The following is a 13,203-nucleotide window of genomic DNA, read 5'->3' as shown; positions in this document are numbered from 1 at the left end:
GTAAACTGGTTAGGGACTCCTAGTAAATTTTGTTTTCAGATTAAACTATAAATACCACTATTAAAAAAAAAAGAAGATAAATATCATTCCTTCATTAACTTTTTTTTTTTTTTTTTTTTGAGATGGAGTCTCGCTCTTTCACCCAGGCTGGAGTGCAGTGGTGCTATCTCAGCTCACTGCAAGCTCCGCCTCCTGGGTTCATGCCATTCTCCTGCCTCATCCTCCCAAGTAACTGGGACTACAGGAGTCCAACACCTGGCTAATTTTTTGTATTTTTAGTAGAGACAGAGTTTCACCATGTTAGCCAGGATGGTCTCGATCTCCTGACCTCATGATCCACCCGCATCGACCTCCCTTTTTAATTGCTTCCCAGACCAGCACACAAATATGAAAGAGAGATTTGTCTCTATTTTTAAAGATCGATTTTTCATTGTGATCATTATGCTTTCCATTCATTTAGTATTTGGTGTTCAGGTAAAGTAGCTCAAAATAAGTATAGTGAATTGCACTATTGATCTTTTTTTAATGTAAGTTCTGAGGTTTGTTTCTGCATACAGAAACCATTTTCTTTGTGTAATCAAATTGACATATTTCCTCCTGGTTTCTTCTACTTTAGGGAGAAACACATACCAATATATGCGTGAGCTGAAGTGAGGTTTCCATGAAGTATTGAAAAGTGTTCTTGATAATTTGAAAGTGAAAACTTTTTAATCTACCAGTTCATGATGGCTTTTATTGGTTGACTGGATTATTTGGTAAAATAGAGACACTCATAAGATTAAGAAACAGAATTAGAATTTATCATTAGGTTGTAAGCATCATGTCATGATTTAGAATGTCATGGACATTCTCATTACTTCCTGTATTCATCAGGATTCTTTAAAAAATCTGAACCAATAGGATAAAAGAAAATATACATAGCTACATACCAATATAAATATATGTGAGTATATATAACATACACATACACACATAGCTATAAGATTTATTAGAAGGTTTTGGCTCATGTAATTATGAAGGCTGAGTCACCCATGATCGGCCATCTGCAAGCTAGAGACCTGGAAAAGCTAATGGTGTAGTTTCAGTCCCCATTTGAAGGCCTGAGAGTCAGGAGCACCAATGGTATAAGTCCAGTCTAAGGGCAGGAGATATCTGATGTCCCAGCTCAAGCAGTAAGACAGAGAATAAAAAGATATTACCCTTCCTCCACCTTTTGCTTTATTCAGGCCCTCAACCAATTGGTCCATGCCCACACTCATTAGGGAAGGTCATCAGCTATATTCAGCCTACAGATTCAAATGCTAATCTCATTAAGAAACACCTTTACAGATACGTACCAAAATAATTTTAGGCCAATATGTGAACACCACATGAGTCAATCAAGTTGACACATAAAAAGAACCAGCACGTCTCCTTACCAATCATAACATCTTCTCTTGATAATTGCCCTGTTTTTTCATTCAAGTGTTTGCACTTCCTTCTCATACCTGTGTTTTATGGTGGAGCTTGTGTCAGAACTGAGCCAACTGGCATAATACCAGTGAGAAGCCACTGAACTTCATCAAAGCTCAGCGAATGAAACTGGGAAAAACATTTCTAGAATTGCACACTCTTTATTTATACATTTTGAAGTGTTGCAAGGTATAAATGTAACTCCTGCTGTGGTTATCTCATTCCTGAAAAGAAGGAAGCCAGCCTTAGTGTGAGCCTCTTTGAGGAAGGCAGAGTAGACTAAATGAAGAATCTTTGACATCAAATAAACAAGCACAAGCCTTTGTACTCCTCTGTTAGATAAGCCAGTAAATTCGCTTCATTGTTTAAACTAGTTTGAGTTACATTTTCTATTATCTCACATTTGAAGAGTCTTAAGTAGTCTTAAGTATTACACAGATCATTGTTATAAAATGTCAAAGCAAGTTGTCTCTTTCAATAAGCAGTTGCTTCTATGGCGTGTTTGGAATGGCTCGGATGAACATTCTTTAACAAAAATAGCTCTTCTTCTGGTTGGTCAAAGTACAGAAATTCCATAAAGGCACTAAATATTCAGATGGGTCCTGTAATAGAAACAGAGAACAATCTTGAGAGAATGAGCACAAAGGACTGGTATGTTTTGGTGGGTGGAACTCCAAATTTAAATAAAACCATTTTATTTCACCAAATTCTATATACTCTTGGGCAATGGGGAACTTGGCTGTTGCTGAGAAGACTGCTGGTGCCACCTGGGAACATGGATAAGAAGGATGTATGGGTCCAAACTAACACAAGTTGTGTTTATCTCAAAAAGTGGCCCATACACAGATATATAATGCTTAAAGTTGAAGATAGTTGGGAAACTGAAACAGAAATCAACAAGTTGAGATATTTGTACTAAAGCTTTTTTTTTTTTTTTTTTTAAATGTGTATACCTTTTTAGATCAAGGAGTGTGAAGGTAAACTGGTACCTTTGCATCTAGTAAAACAGAATAATTTGGTTTGAGCATCATTTAAAAAGTAAATTGAAACATTTGTAATGAAGTCCCCCAAATATCCTTGCCTACCTCTTTTGAAAGCTCTCATTCTCAATTACGATTATGAATTCCAGTGAACACTGAGTCAGGGCTGGAATTTTGCTCTTTTAATTCCTTGGTTTATTTAAGTATAATTTAGAGAAAGGCCAGACTACCAAACTTTTGGTCTCAGTAAAAGAATGTTGTTTATGACTTGACCGTGCCATGCCTATTAACTGCTTCCCTACTTTAACTAATAAATTTTCACTGCATCCACCAACCTAACGGAAAGCTCAAACTTCATGAGAAGTACAGATTTCAAAGGTCACGTGAGCTTGTTACAAGTCAGGAAAAAGACTAAATGGCCTATGAGCACAGGATTTGAGTCACACTTAATTTTTTAACTTTATGTGGAAAGCAGTATTTAGAAGTTCCCTTTGAAATTATTTATCATGCTAGTGCTTGGAAAGAAAGAAAAAAATGAACTTACCAATGAAAATCTTTTCATCTATTACATATAGGGAAGAAATAGATAGGTAATAGATAAAACCAAAGTTCTTAAATCCAACTCTCCTGACACATATATTTTTAAAATGTACATACATAAATATATACATTAAAAATATATGTACAATTATTTAATACATATTTAATGCTAAAGAAGGCTCTCAAATGTTTTATTTTATGAATTTTTAAATAAAATACCAGGTATCACTAAACATCTCATATCAGTATTTTTCCTTTGCTTTTATTACATCATTGTGATTAGTTATGTTCAATAACATTTTAGTGTACCATAAAATTAGATCCAATGTGGCAATATTTCCTATGTTGTGAAAATATGAATAGCTTAAATAAATACTAAAGTATAACTACATATTCTTTAGAAAAATAAATATGCTTTTAGAAGTTTTAAGTGTTTTTCATTAAATTCCAATAGTTAATCAACACATTCTGTGTTTACATTTTTAATTCTGGTGCATTGGGTTAAATGACGATATATGTAAAATATGGATAGAGAAACTTTTTCTGCAAAGGGAACAATAATACATCTTCCAGCTTGGGAGTCTATAAGGTCTCAATTGCAAATAAATTCTGCTTTTTCAGCTTTGAAAGAAGCCATAAACAACATGTAAATAAATGGGATGGCTATGTTTCAGTAAAACAGTATCTGAAAAAAAGCTGTGAGTTGGATTGGACTACAGGCCAGGGTTTTGCTGACTGCTGATCTGGGTATATAAAATCCATAGTTTACTAATTTTCTAACTGGAAAAACATACTCAGCCTGCCTTCAATGCAACATAATTATTTATTACACATTCTAAAAATCTACATACATATATATACATATAGATTTATAATTTTCTAATGTCTTTCTAAAAAAAGTAATACTGCAAAGGGCAACTCGAATTACCCCATCACTATAAAATAAAGGTAGGCATGCCACTTTTTTTATAGCTAAACATATGAAAATAAAAGAATAAAAGAGTAGGTTCATGAAATCCATATTCATAATAATATTTCACATTATTCTATTATTCACATGGAAGAATTCTATTTGCAATAAGGTTTCTATAGCATTTCTTTTGAATCTTTGAGCAATTCCAGGATAGTTCCTGTTAATGCAATCAATGTGACTATATCTTAGGGTTCATTTAAAAAGTCTTGTGTCTATTCACTTGACAGTCATGAAGTTTAAACATTAGTATCAATGTAATATTATTAATATAAACTTGTATTAAAACTACCATAATGAAAATATATTTAACGAATGCAATGTTGTTTTATCTTCTCTATTATATTTTGCTATCAAAATTAATAATATTAAAAAGAAAGTGGTTTCACTGTTAACTCCAATATGTAAAGAGATCGGAAATTGTGTACATTCTTACAATACGTAAAACTAAACAAACTGAAAATTAATAACTTTTCTTGGACTCATCAGAGAAACAAGATTACAGAGAAAACCACTACCCTGAAATTCAAAGAAATATGAAATCCAAGAGTCTCAACTAAGATCACTTTATCTGGGGAAGATGTTTCTGTAGCCATAAACTGGTATGAACACGTGAATGGTAATAATGAGACATTCCTGGAGGCTGACTATAGACTAGTTTGGGAGTGAGATACTCCTGCAAGTCACAGTCTAAGGGTTCCCTACACTTTTATGGGTTCAGTCTCCAGGAACTGCACCTACTTCTTATGGTGAAGAGTCAAAAAATCTTCATATGTGGCTCTGGAAGGGATAAAGAAAAGGAACCATTGTTAAATACATCTAGAATGACTTTGACAGTGAAGGCCTCTCCATGGGAAAGTGTATTTGCCCTACTCCAGCCCATTCTAGTCTTCCTATTTCACCTAATGGAGAAGTAAATGCCAAGAAATAATTGTGAAGGTGAAATACCAACTAAAATACTGAGATTTAATTATCATATTATGGAAAACTTATCCTACCTCACACCTTACCCCAATACCAGCAAGGATCCAGGTTACCAACAGTGGATTACAGAAAAAATTGCTGCATGGCAAAGATTTATCTGATGATGAGTTCTTCGCAAATCTCAGAGACAACAGGGAAGACAAAATCAAACAGACTAAAGAAATTTGAAGCTTCTGGTACCTATGCCTATGGCACACAGTAAACAAAGCTCAATTTTTAGCCAGATCACCATAAACCATTTCACTAAAAGACTATTTATCTCAGTTCCTGTTACCCAATACTTGAGGTTTAGATTTAAACAGAAAATAAAAGCATGATAGAAGGCAAGAAAAAAACCCCACAGGCTGAAAACATAAGGCAAACATCAGAAACAGACACAGATATGACACTGATATTGAAATTATCAGAGAAGGAATTTAAAATAATTGTAATTAACCCATTATAAGCTCTAATGGAAAAAAAACTGACATTGTAAAAGAACAGGTAGCTAATGTAAAAAAGATATAAAATTAATAAAGTAAAAGAAAATGATAGAAGTAAAAATCACCAATCTAAATGAAGAATGACTGATTAGCTCAGCAGCAGACTGGACACAGCTGAAAAAAGAATCTGAGTTGGATCTTGTGGCTATAGAAACCTCCTAAATGAAATGTAAACAGAAAAAAGAAACTAAGAATATAATAAAAAGATAGAATATCTAAGAACTGTAGGACAAGTTCAAAAGATATAATATACATAATTGGAAAAACAAAAAGAGAAGAAAGAATTAAATAAGATAAATTTAAAATGAAATTGGCCCAGACTTTAAAAAATGGGTGACTGTATTAGTTTGTTCTCACTCTGCCAATGAAGCCATACTCAAGACCAAGTAATTTATAGAGGAAAGAGGTTTAATTGGCTCACAGTTCAGTATGGCTGTGGAGGCCTCAGGAAACTTACAATCATGGCAGAAGGGGAAGTGACACTTCCTTTTTCACATGGTGGCAGGAGAAAGAAGAATGAGAACCGAGCAAACAAGGAAGCCCCTTATAAAATCATCAAATATTGTGAGAACTTACTACCATGAGAATAGCATGGGGGAAACCACCACCATAATTCAATTACCTCCCACCAGGTCCTTCCCACAACACATAGGGATTATGGGAACTACAATCCAAGATGAGATTTGGGTGGGGACACAGCCAAAACATATTGATGATAAATACTAAACTACAGATCCAGAAAGGTCGGAAAATTTCAAACAGGATATACATAAAATTGTATATATAGGCATAATGTATTCAAACTTCAGAAAACCAAACAAAGATAAAATCTTGAAAAAAGTCAGAGGAAAACAATAATACTATAGGATAATAGGAATAAAAACTATATTAGATATTAGAAGTGATCCAAAAAGAAGATGCAGTGAATTACTTAGTGTATTTAAAGAAGGATGTTACCAAGTCAGAATTCTTTATCCAGTAACATTATGCTTCAGAAACATAGAAAAAAGCCTTCCTCAGAAAACAGTACTAAGAGAGTTCATAATTATCAGATCTGCCCAATTTGCAGAAATGTCAAAATAAAATTATTTAGGGAGATTAAAATGCACACAGGTCAGATAGTTAATATCTATATAAAGAAAAGAGGAATGGCGGTAAATGAACAAATAAAGTTAAAATACTCCTTTTCATTTTTTATCATTTTTAATAATAACTTTAAAACAATAATAGGAATCATGCATTCCAAAATTCTAGCATATACATAAGTGAAAAGAATCATAGTAATTTTATAAAGGGTGGGAGGGGTAATTAGAAATATTTTGTTGGAAGTTATCTGCACTACATGTGAAATATTACTCTCTCATTTGAAGGTGGATTTTCAGTGGGTAAAAACGTATTATATATAAAGAACTCTATGGCAACAGTAGAGTAATTAAAGCATTTTAATACTTTAATTACTAGAGCATTTTAAAGTATAATTGACATGCTAAGAGAAGAAATAAAATGAAATCATATATAATGCTCAATTAAAGTCAAATAAGGCAGAAAAATAGTATGGCAGGAAAGAAACAGAACAAAGGCAATGAATATCAAATGTCTACAAACATGGTAGATGTTAATGCAAGTGTATTAATAATCACTTTAAATGTTAATGGTCTAAACACGTAAATTAAAAGAAAAAGATTGTCAGAGTGAACAAAAAACAAAATAAGCCAACTATATGTTGCCTACAGGAAATCCACTATAAATATAATGATCCATAGAAATTAAAATTAAAAGAATGGAGAAAGATACACCATGCTAACAATAACTAAAAGAAAGCTGAAAAAACTACATTGATTTAAGACAAAGCTGACATCAGAACAAGGGAGTATTAAACATAAAAAGGAGTGTTGAACAGTGATAAAGAAATAAACTCTTTAAGATAAGTTATTTATCTTAAAGATAAATAATATTTAGCATGTCTGCATTTAACAACAGAATGTAAGAACTGAAAGAACTACAAGAAACAATAGATGAATCCAACTATTTGTCCAACTAACAATATAACTATTGTTATAGTTAGAAACTTAGTCTGTTCAGGCTGCTAAAATAGTAATACCATAAACTGGGTACCTTATGAATAATATAAATGTATTTCTCACATTTCCAGAGGCTGAGAAGTCCAAAATGCAGGTTTCAGCAGATATGTTGTCATGTGAAAGCCCCCCGCCCACACTTCTTCCTGGCTCATAAATAGCCCTCTATTCAGTGTATTTACATGGTGAAAGGGTAAGGGAGGTCTCTGGAGTCTTTTATAAGGGCACTAGTCCCCTTTATTAGGGAGAAACCCTCATGGCTTAACCACCTCCAAATTGACACTGGGGATTAATTTTTAACATATGAATTGTGGGGTGGGAGGCCACAAACATTCAGTCCATAGAAGAGACCCCAATACCTTTGTATTATTAATTGATAGATGAGACAGGCAAAAAGCCAGTAAGGGTATAGTTGACTTTAACAGTAGTGTTAGCCAAGTTAATTTAATTGACATTTAGAAAGTACTCTATCAACAAACAAGATAATACGTGTTCTCCCATAGCTCACAGAGAACATTCACCAAGATAGACTACATTGTGGGCCACAAAACACAACTTAACAAATTTAAAATAACAGAAATAATGCAAAGTATTTTCTCACATCACAATGAAATCAATTAGAAACCAAAAGATAGAGACCAACTCGGGAGGCTGAGGCAGGAGAATGGCGTGAACCTGGGAGGCGGAGCTTAGCCACCGCACTCCAGCCTGGGCGACAGAGTGAGACTCGTCTCAAAAAAAAAAAAAAAAAAAATTAGAACAGAAATTAAGAAAGTTGAAAACAATAAATCAATAGGGAACATCAATGAAAGAAAAATTTACTTCTTTGGAATTATCAATAACATTGAAAAAAACTCTAAGCCAACCAAGAAAAAAGAGTGAGGACAGAAATTGAAAACAGCACAAATGACAATGATGTCATAGCTAGTGATTCTGTAGTTATTAAAAAGATAATGAAGAAATACTACAAACAACTCTACGCCCACTAATGTGACACATTATATAAACTGGACCCAAATTACTAAAACTTGTGCATATAAAGAAAAATGACCTGAACAGTTTTATATCTATTTTTAAAATTGAGTAAATAATTAATAATCATCAAAAAAGCACATGATCAAAGTAATTTCACCAACATTGAAGGAAATAGAAGCACAGAGATTACTTCTTAGCTCATTCTAGGAGACCAGAATTATTGGAGTGCTAAAATCAGATGAAGTCATTACAAGAAAGGAAAACTACAGAACAAAATTTCTCATAAACACATTTAAATATTCTCAGCAAGATATAAACAAATAAAACTCAACAACGTATTAAAAATTATGTACCACAACCCATGATATTTGATTTATACTATGTTGATTCTACATTTGTAAATCAATGTAATCTACTACATCAACAAGCAAAAGTAAAAAAAGTATGTGATCATATCAACTGATGCATAAAAAGCATTTGATGACTACACTGCCCAAAGCAATCTACAGATTCAATGCTTTTCCTATTAAATTACCATTATCTTTTTTTTACAGAATTCGAAAAAACTATTCTGAAATTCACACAGAACTAAAAAGAAGCTGAATAAGCAAAGAACTCTAAGCAAAAAGAACAAAGCCGGGGCGTCACATTACCCAACTTCAAACTATATTCTAAGGCTACAGTAACCAAAACAGCATGATACTATACATATACTATACAACCAGACACATAGACCAATGTAATAGAAAAGAGAACCGAGAAATAAAGCCAGATACCTACAGCCATAATCTTCAACAAAGTTGACAAAAATAAGCAATGCAGAAAGGGCTCCCTATTCAGTAAATAATGCTGGGGTAGCTGGCTAGCCATATGTAGAGAAATGAAACTGGATCCCCATATACAAGCATCAACTCAAGATAGATATTGTTTTTTGAGGTTTTACATCTTAAGATGGTTTTATCTTAACATGTAAGACCTCAAACTGTAAGATTCCCAGAAGGAAACCTAGGAAACTCCATTCTGGACATTTGCCTTGGGAAAAGATTTATTACTAAGTCCCCAAAAGCAATTGCAATAAAAACAAAAATAAACAAATGAGACGTAATCAAACAAAAAAGCTTCTGCACAGCAAAAGAAACTATCAACAGAATAAACAGGCAACCTACAGAATGGAAGAAAATATTCAAAAACTATGCATCCAACAACAGTCTAATATCCAAAATTTATAAAGAACTTAAACAATTGAAGAAGCAAAAATCAAACTACCCATTAAAAACGGGCAAAGGACATGAAGAGACACTTCTCAAAAGAAGATATACAAATGGCCTATAAACTTTTAAAAATGCTCCACATCACTAATCATCATGGAAAATCAAATCAAAACCACATGTGATACCATTTCGCTCCAGTCAGAATGACTATTATTAACATAAAAAACCAGTAGATGCTGGCAAGGCTGCAGAGAACAGAAGACGCATATGCTGTTGGTGGGAATGTAAACTAGTTCAACCACTGTGAAAAGCAGTTTAGAGATTTCTCAAAGAACTGAAAGTAGAACTACCATTTGACCCAGCAATCTCATTACTGGATGTATGTCCAAAAGAAAACAAACCGTTCTACCTAAAAGACACAAGCACCCACATTCATCACAGCACTATTCACAATAGGAAAGACATGAAATCAACCTAGCGGCCCATCAGTGGTGGATCAGATAAAGGAAATGTGGGACATATACACCATGGACTATTACATTGCCATAAAAAAGAATGAAATCATGTCCTTTGTAGCAAAAATAGATGCAGCTGGAGGCCATTATCATAAACAAATTAACTCAGGAACAGAAAACCAAACACCACATGTTCTCACTTATAAGCGGTAGCTAAGCATTGAGTACACATGGATATAAAGATGGGAATAACAGACATTGGAGACTACTACAGGGTGGAAGGAGGGAGGAGGGCAAGGATTTAAAAACTAACAGTTGGGTACTAAGCTCAGTACCTGGATGATGGGATCATTCCTACCCCAAACCTTAGCATCATGAAATATACCTAGTTATTAAACCTGTATCTGTACTCTCTGAATCTAAAATAAAAGTTGAAAAGAAAAAAAAAAAATGCTTCTTACTGCTGGAATGAGAGGTGACAGGTAACCAAGGGGAGGAGGCTAGAATGATCCATGTCATAATGAACTGGACTTGAATACATCAATATGAACTCATGTTTAACTTAATATGGGTACAGATGGTTACATGAATAAATACTTGTAGATATGTATTTACACACAGGTTACTATCAACACATATATATTTCTTTTGCTCTCTCACCTTAGAGGTCCAGAAGCAAAGATACCCCAGTGGAAATGAGCACACCTTATATGTAGATCTTCATTTTTAATATTAATCTCCATTTAATAAAAGAGAAACAACAACAACAAAACCAGGACTTTATAAATGACTGATTTCAGGACTAGACCAGGAAACATACAAGATCCTCCTGGAGCATTTTGTAGTTACAGAAATTAAGAAAATACTCAACACACAGACTAATGGTGCAAGTATATCAAAGAGACATAAAAACCAACAGAAAGAACATCCAATGGTCAAGGCTGGAATGAAGAACAACAGAGTGAATAGATTAGAACCGGTTTATACCCCAAAGTGTAAAATTAATATCCACAGGTCCATAGTTTTAGAAATAAATGACCAAAAAAACGGGGAAGAAAAGGCAAATCTCTCATGCTAGAGAATTTCAAGTAATTTATGTTGTTATGCTCCCCTCATGGAAGTGTTACATAATTCCCCACGTCTTCAGTGTACGCTGCTCATAGTAGCTTCCTGCCATAGAGAAAAATATGGGAGGGAGAGTACTTTTACAATGGATAAATTTGACAAGTGCCATTTCAGCGAGGTAATGGGATGATATCAACAATGGTAAGTCATGTCGATAATGTGAACCACTGATATGGTGTTATGAAAACGGACACATTATCTCCGTAGTCTTTTATCTGGGGAACGTCTAATCCTAGTCTAATTATTAGAAAAATACTAAATTCCAATAGAGGGACATCCTACCACATACCTGACCAGTATTTCTCAAGATTTTCATAATCAATTTTCAGAACCAAAACCAAGAGAAGTCTGAGAAACTGTCACAGCCAAGATGATTCTAAGGAGACATGACAGCTGAATGTTATGTGGTTACTAGATGGGATCCTGGAACAGATAAAGATCATTAAGTGAAATCTAAGAAAATGTGAATAAATTACAGATTTTAGTTAATAGTTGGTATTAGCATTGGCCCATTCATTGTAACAAACACATCCTCCTAGTATAAGATGTTAGTAATAGAGGAATCTGGATTTGGGGGTTATGAGAACTCTCTGTTTTATCTTCATAATTTTTTTGTAAATTTTTAAAACAGTTCTTAAAATTTACTAGAAAAAGAAAAGCATTAATCTATGTCTTTTATTCTCAAACTAATATTTCAGACTATTTAAGATTTCACAGTGATGAACATTCACAAATAGTGCCATTTCATAACAGTTGAATCATCTGGTGTTTGTGTTTATTACTGATGCTCGGTTTAACATTTTCTACCTTCAACATATGTCTATGTTCTAATTAAAATAAAAGAAGTCTAAAAAATTTAGGCTGCCACAAAAATGCTAGTTCATGATATTGACAAGCAGGTTTAGTATACTAAAGTAACCCTATTTTATATGTCGTTAAGTTTCTTCAAACTAAGCCTAAGGATTTTTATGATTAAACATAAATCACATTCTTACATTGCTCTCTGAACTACTTGAATATATGTAATGTTTATTTCTGTGCTTAAAAGTTAGACTGAGTGCTGTTGTGGGTCTGCTGATTAAATCTCCAGGTCTCACACAGAGTAGATTTTGTAGCTTTTCTATAAAAATTAGACCAGTAGTAGTGAAAACCAGCTCTGTTTAATATAGCAATAAATGTTTTTCAATGGTACTCCTTGTGTCTTACAATACTACTCGATATTTGAAAGATTTAATGAAACAAAGACTAAATTATTCACATTTGGAGATGCCAGGGCAGAAAAGGGAAAAAATAAGCCTTTATATTCTCACTAAGTACTTGTTACTCTTGGTAATGAGATTTTCATTGTCAGTAGTGGTACCAGTGAATCCAATGTTTTTGGCAGTGAAATTCCTGGTGCTGATAATGGTAACGGTAGCAATAATGATGATATTGGTGTTGCTGCTATTATTTGAATAATGTTTGTGCTGGTAGTGGTGGCGGTGGTGAAGGTGGTGTTGGTGGGGTTGATGATTGGTGTTAACAGTGGTTGATGCCAGAGTTGATAGTGGTATAATTAAAAATGTAAAACAGACCAGCAAAATCTTTTGCAATTCTTTCAGCCATGTAATCTAAAAATCTCTGAGAGATTAACCTTTTAAGGTAAAATTCATGGCTGCTAAAGTAGTTCTAAGATTATGGTTATTGGCCATAGCCATTTGCAAACAGGCTTTTGAAATTCCTTCACAGCTGTACATTGCTTTCAGTGGCCTTAACCAATAATGGCCATCATGACTACAAATGCAAGGTTCATGTGCTCTCATTTTCTCCTGGCATTATTCTGATATTTGACTTACTACTCCATTGCAAGATACTGGGGATATAAAATAAAGCATGTTACAATTTCCTTTAGGTACATTTATAGTTATGTTTTTAAGCTTTGCATGTGTATCTTGGAGGAGAAAAAGAGAAC

General features: G+C 33.6%; 1 long non-coding RNA gene across 4 annotated transcripts in view; it reads right to left on the bottom strand.

Moving 5' to 3' along the window:
• Nucleotides 1-1,032: 1,032 nt before the first annotated feature.
• The window catches only part of LOC139362600 (uncharacterized), a 391,421-nt gene continuing 379,250 nt past the window's right edge, over nucleotides 1,033-13,203 (bottom strand). For all 4 annotated transcript variants that reach the window (XR_011621769.1, XR_011621770.1, XR_011621772.1 and 1 more), the window contains one exon: nucleotides 1,033-2,054. This is a non-coding gene — a long non-coding RNA (uncharacterized lncRNA). The remainder of the gene's footprint in view (nucleotides 2,055-13,203) is intronic.

This window comes from Macaca nemestrina, chromosome 4 (genome assembly GCF_043159975.1).
Source record: "Macaca nemestrina isolate mMacNem1 chromosome 4, mMacNem.hap1, whole genome shotgun sequence".
NCBI lineage: Eukaryota > Metazoa > Chordata > Mammalia > Primates > Cercopithecidae > Macaca > Macaca nemestrina.
The sequence above is the reverse complement of the archived record's forward strand: the minus strand, read 5'-3'. Positions and strand labels throughout refer to the sequence as shown.